The 5,737-nt window shown below is 44.9% G+C and overlaps 1 protein-coding gene and 1 long non-coding RNA gene across 2 annotated transcripts in view; one reads left to right on the top strand and one right to left on the bottom strand.

Moving 5' to 3' along the window:
• The window catches only part of ccdc82 (coiled-coil domain containing 82), a 5,966-nt gene extending 2,366 nt beyond the window's left edge, over nt 1–3,600 (top strand). The window contains exon 2 of the mRNA XM_032539103.1: nt 1–3,600. This exon is cut by the window's left edge and continues 1,007 nt beyond it. The gene's annotated coding sequence lies outside the window, so the exon portion shown is untranslated.
• LOC116703978 (uncharacterized) overlaps nt 1–5,737 on the bottom strand; it is a 20,005-nt gene that overhangs the window by 9,724 nt on the left and 4,544 nt on the right. The gene's annotated exons all lie outside the window — the stretch shown is intronic.

Genomic DNA, 5,737 nt, shown 5'->3' with positions numbered 1-5,737 from the left:
CTTGTTATTGTTTATTTTTAGTTTTTTAGAGACCATTATTACTGCAAAAAAAGTGTTCCACATACAGCTATAATTAGACCTTGAGTTAGGAGGACTTTGTCGCACTCCTGATCCCAAGGACAAGAATTAAAGCGCTAATTTTCTGCTCATTTTTAGGTTCGTAGTTGTATTTAGAGGTTAAATCAGAATAGGTTTACATGGTTTAATTTTCCAAAAACAGCCTATTTTTGTTGTACTACACATTGGTGCAGCTCCTCTTTTCACCCTGTGTGTTGAGCTCTTTGTTGTAGCTACAGAGTGAAACATCTCAATTCTGTTCCATCTTTGTTGGGAGTCGCACATGCTCAGTACCTAGGTAAGTACCTAGGTAACTAGCCAGTCAGAAGCAGAGTATGAGGGCGTGCTATGCTAGCAGCTAGGCGAGCAGGTGTGTTACAGCTGTTTGGAGCAGTTTGTGAACAGTGTTTTCTCAGAATTGGCAGATGATACTAAAATAAGAGTGGCATGACATCTGTCCCTTTTTTAATGTGAGGGCGGTTGAAGCTTCGGTGTGGATTTGAGCAGATTTTAGCGTGATTTGTGTTTCTGCGGCGGCTCCATGCAGAGCTTTCGCCGTGGCCTGACGTTTGTACTGGTGCGTTGGTGTGTGCGTCGCGCTGCTGCGTGTGTGTGAGGGGAATGGGTGATGGAGCGAGGGAGAAAGTGAGAGAGTGCCTGGGAGCGAGTAGCAGCTCTAGAGTCCTAGCGAGAGAAACAAAGTGGTGAGAAATCTGAATTTCATGTTTATGGAGATGGAAAAACCATGAAAATGAAAATGAGTCGCTGTGAAGTGTAGTTACGTTTTCCGAGGGTTCCGGGCCGGCGTAAGTGTGTGTCTCCACGTGCCTACATACGTAGCAACAGCGTAGATTTTACGGGACATCATCTGCCGGAGAAGGGAACAGCGGGCAGGAGGGGGAATCTCACCTGACTGAAATATCTTTACAAAGGCTGAGGACACTGAGGTGAAGAAATGTTCATGTATTGTTAAAAAAGTCAAAGAGAACATAAGTGGCTCCTCCAATCAAAGGTTTAAGTTCTTGTTTAGTTCCTGACTGCAGTGACAAAGCAGCTGAATGTGATGAAACTGGTTTCCCAGGTCTGGGTGGACCGGGACTGCTGGGGCGCCACGTGCAACTTCCCCGATGGACGGCGCTCCCATTCTTCTTCTTTGTTGCACTCCTCTTTTCATTTTGTTTTACTTTTGTTGGGAGATTGTGACTCTTCTTGCACACCAGACTTTTTGTCTCTGTGTTGGGGGGGGGCGCTGTCTGACTGGCTCCTTCCTCATGTCAGCAGAGGATCTAGACTGAATGATTTCAGCCGCAAACACTCTGTCGTAGACAGCGGACTTTTCTTTGTTACGGTTTATCTGTAGGTACACGCCGCGGCCGACTTGAGCCTCAAAGTTACCGGATCAAATCCATCGGTGTCACGTTCTGGGCGTGTCGAGCGTCAAACAGAAAGTGGAAACTAGGTCAACTAGGTCAACCAGCAATCTATCGGATAGACGTCCTTCGCTCTGGCTGATTCCAGAGAAACATACAATCGAACATTTTTTGCAAAGTGTCAAAAAGCGTCCCCCTACTTTTTGCGAAGCATCCTTGAAAGGGCGGCCGGAGCTTCTTTTGCAGCTCAGGTTGGTCGCGGCGTGTAAAGCAACATTAAAGAGCTTTTCCGCTTCGGGCCCCTGCAGGTTGGAAGTGGAATTGTCCATTACCGTTACCATTTCCATGTTTCTTAACCCGGTGTGGCAAACTTGCACCAAAATAATGACCCCAAAATTGTTTCAGTGGTTCATCAACTTGTAACAAGGTGAACGGCGCTCTCTACCGGCTAGAACCGCGCTATGCAAGTTTGCCAGATCGGGTAGCGGATCTGTAGTTCCAGTGAGACACAATGAGACATTCAGACAGCAACAAGTCCGCTTCCAACCTGTTGAGTGGAAAAGTTCTTTAGTGTTGCTTTAAAGGCAATGTTTGCAGCAGTGTCTGCATATTTTTGGTAGTTTAGTCCATCCGTTCCGTGAGTTATAAGCAGTGTTCAAAATAAGCACCATCTACCGGCCAAATGCTGGGAAAATATGCAAATGGGTTGTCGATTTTCTTCAATCACCATCCAAAAACCCAATGGTAATCTTTCGAGTGGCTGGTGGCTGGCAAATTTAGACATTCGCTTGCTATTTGGCTGGTGGTTGATAACGTTCATTTTGAACCCTGTTTATAAGTGGTGTTTGGTGTTTTAAGCCCCCAATGTTGCCTTCCAGGCAGCGCGGCAATGGTTATGTTTAGGGCTAGCTGCCTGGAAGGCGACGTTGGGGGCAAACAAACACCATCGGGCGTTGCAAGTACATTTGACTTGGCAGCCACAGCTTCTCCAATGGGAGGATTTTCCTCTGTTTCATATTATTGTAAACTGAATATCGTTGGGCTTTTGGGCTGTTGGTTGGACCAAAGAAGACTTCTGAAGATGTCATCTTGGACTTGGAAACATGTCGTTGACATTTTTTTTTATATATATATATATTTTTGGAGTCATATTCACAGATCCCAAAACGTTTCTCACTGAATTGAATATTTCCCCTATAAAATGTTAGCATGGCTGACAGGAAAGATGGACTGAACTATCAAAACAAGATTCCGACAAATTCTTTTGTACATGTCATCAGAGAGTCTGGACATTTCTCCTGAATGCGGGAATCAGGTTTGCCGTTTTCTTGCTGAAAGCACTTATGTTAATATAAGAGGAGAAGAAATACAGCGTTCCCTGTATATAGGATGAGTTGGGGCAGTCCTTTAATCTTTCTTTGCACTTTTCTATGTATTTATTTCTCTCTGAAGTCTGTTGCGGTACTTTTATTACAGTACAGTGTTCAGTATTCATATTTCTATATATTCCCTCCATTCGTTGTTGCCTTCCCCACCTTCAACGTTTCCCTCCTCCCTTTTCTCCTTCTTCTATAATGGTGTGTTTAAGTGCAGTCCTGTAGATGGGGAAAAGGACTTTCCTAATCATAGCCCAGCCTGTTTTGTAGATATGAGTTTTGACAGCTGTAAATAAGCTACCAGCTGGTGGGAAACTGAGCTGTAAAGAATGTTGGTTTGTTTTTTAATCCGTTTTCAGTCTGTGGCTGTTTAAACTGAACTTACAGAGGGGTTAAGAGCCTTGTGGACTTTTTATGCTTTTCACTTAACTCAGTATATTATACAGAATAGTGATGAAAAACGCACACACGTCATAGTTGTGTGCGTTTTTGTCTTTTGTTGCTGTAATATAGCTCCTCAGACCAACCTCGCCTGTTGAAACCACCTCTTTTATTAATAAAGTTTCTTTTTCTCACCGACAGATTTTTGGTGTTGGAAATCGTCCTAGCTGTAAAAAGGTTGCACGTTTATTTTTGATACGTAATACTAAAATGACCGCATCTCAACACGCTCATTTGAACAAATCCATGACAACGTTTGATTGGCTTGCACAACTACATCTCCCATGATGCTTTTACAGAGCTTTCACACAGGGATTTCATACAGAAGCAACCAAAAGTATAACCTATTGCACTTTACCTATTGCTTTCGGAAAGAATGTTGAAATTAAAAAAATATTTTGATATTTACATGTGTATTTCTTCTAGTTTGCACATTCACACTCGCTCTACTTTAGTGCTAGTTGGCTTAAAGAGCAACACGCCTTAATGAAGTCATAAATAATGTAGAAATATTGATAACTACAGTATACTGTATTTAATGCATGCAGCTGAGGGGGGGGTTGTTGGGGAATACCATTGCCTGATGTAATGCGCGTGCTGACCAGAGCGTGCACACCAAGGAGTGCAGATCTCCAGAAGCTGAAAACACCCCTGGCCTCGGCGATATAGCTCCTTGACTGAATTTGGTGAGTGATTTTTAATATTTTCTAGTATATCTAAGTTACCCAGGAGCTCTGTTGACATCAATGCTTAGCTAACGTTAGCTACAGCGTGATGAATTGAGTCATTGAACACAGCAGAAGAGAACGTTAGCCAGCTAACGCTCCGGTGGAAAATTATTAGCTAACGCTACCGGTAACGTTAGCCTAACATTAACTAGCTAGCTAGCTAGATATTGTTATTAAAGTTACTGTACTTGATTTTTCTGATATTTTACTTTACTATTTTTTGTGGCGCTTTTTACTTGTACTCCTTACATTCTGACAGGAACAATGGTTCTTTCTACTGCTTACAGTTTTACTAAATTGGCTCGTGACTTTAGTTTTGGACAAGAGGTTGTAATGATGGAGAATTGCGCGGGCACGCGCCTCACACACAAAACAAATGTGTAATTTTTAGCACAAATTGGTGCTTAAAAAGTCACCAAAATGAAGTATTTGAACCTCATAGTTAAATGCAAAATGAGGAAAAAACAGCAAAAACGTCCATCCATCCATCCATCCATCTTCATCCGCTTATCCGGTATCGGGTCTCGGGGGCAGCAGCTCCAGTAGGGGACCCCAAACTTCCCTTTCCCGAGCCACATCAACCAGCTCCGACTGGGGGATCCCGAGGCGTTCCCAGGCCAGGTTGGAGATATAAGGCTCGTTCGAGATGAACTGCGCCTCGCCTGTAAAGTGGACGAGAGCAGGCGGTGCAGCGGGGGGCGGTGACAAAAAGCTGCGGTAAAGTCGACAGTTTCCAGCCGATTCCAGCTCCTTCAGGCTGACAGGAGTGATGAAAACACTGTGGTGCGATTCCGATTTAATAAAAATAATCAGACCCTCATACCAGCTGGTACACAGTCTCCAGTTGTTTTAGTTATGACAGAGTAGCTGGCAAAGTGCTCTACATGCACCTGTTGCTGATTTTAATGAACAACAAACTGGAAATGTCCGTGATCTGATCAGATTTAGTCTCTTTGACTTCTAAACTTAACTATCAGTACACAACATGTGTTCTGGACAGAATAGTCTTTAAATCAGACAAATACAATTAAAATCCCTCCGATTCAAAAACAATAAAAAGTTTTATATAAAACGTCATCATGTTGTAAACCAATCAGGTGTTAAATCAGCTGAGAAGCCGGCGTTTCCCAGCATGCTCTGGGTCCGCCTGGCTCTTGCAGTCGGTGAAAAGCAACTGCGCCGCCTGCGTCTCAGAACTGCGGCCGCCTTGCTCTCGTGAGATTTCCGTTGCCCACGTGTGCATGACGTCAAAGCAAGTCGGGATCAAGTCGACACAAATCTAACCGGCATGCAACGGCGCCGATCGCCGTGATCGATTCTGCGCAGACCTGCTCATCTCCAACGAGCCTATGATCACCGCGATCGGCGCCCGTTGCATGCCGGTAGATTTGTGTCCGACTTGATAAACTTGACTTGACTAAATCGGAATCGCACCACAGTGTTTTCATCACTTCCTGTCCAGCCTGAAGGCGGCTGGACTCGGCTGGAAACTGTCCGACTTTACCGCAGCTTTTTGTCACCGCCCCCCGCTGCTACCGCCTGCTCTCGTCCACTTTACAGGCGAGGCGCAGTTCATCTCGAACGAGCCTAATCTCTCCACCTAGTCCTGGGTCTTCCCCGGGGCCTCCTCCCAGCTGGACGTGCCTGGAACACCTCCCTAGGGAGGCGCCCAGGAGGCATCCTTACCAGATGCCCGAACCACCTCAAATGACTCCTTTTGACGCGAAGGAGCAGCGGCTCTACTCCGAGCTCCTCTCGGAGGACT

Source organism: Etheostoma spectabile, chromosome 16, assembly GCF_008692095.1.
Source record: "Etheostoma spectabile isolate EspeVRDwgs_2016 chromosome 16, UIUC_Espe_1.0, whole genome shotgun sequence".
In the NCBI taxonomy this organism is placed as follows: Eukaryota; Metazoa; Chordata; class Actinopteri; order Perciformes; family Percidae; genus Etheostoma; species Etheostoma spectabile.
The sequence above is the reverse complement of the archived record's forward strand: the minus strand, read 5'-3'. Positions and strand labels throughout refer to the sequence as shown.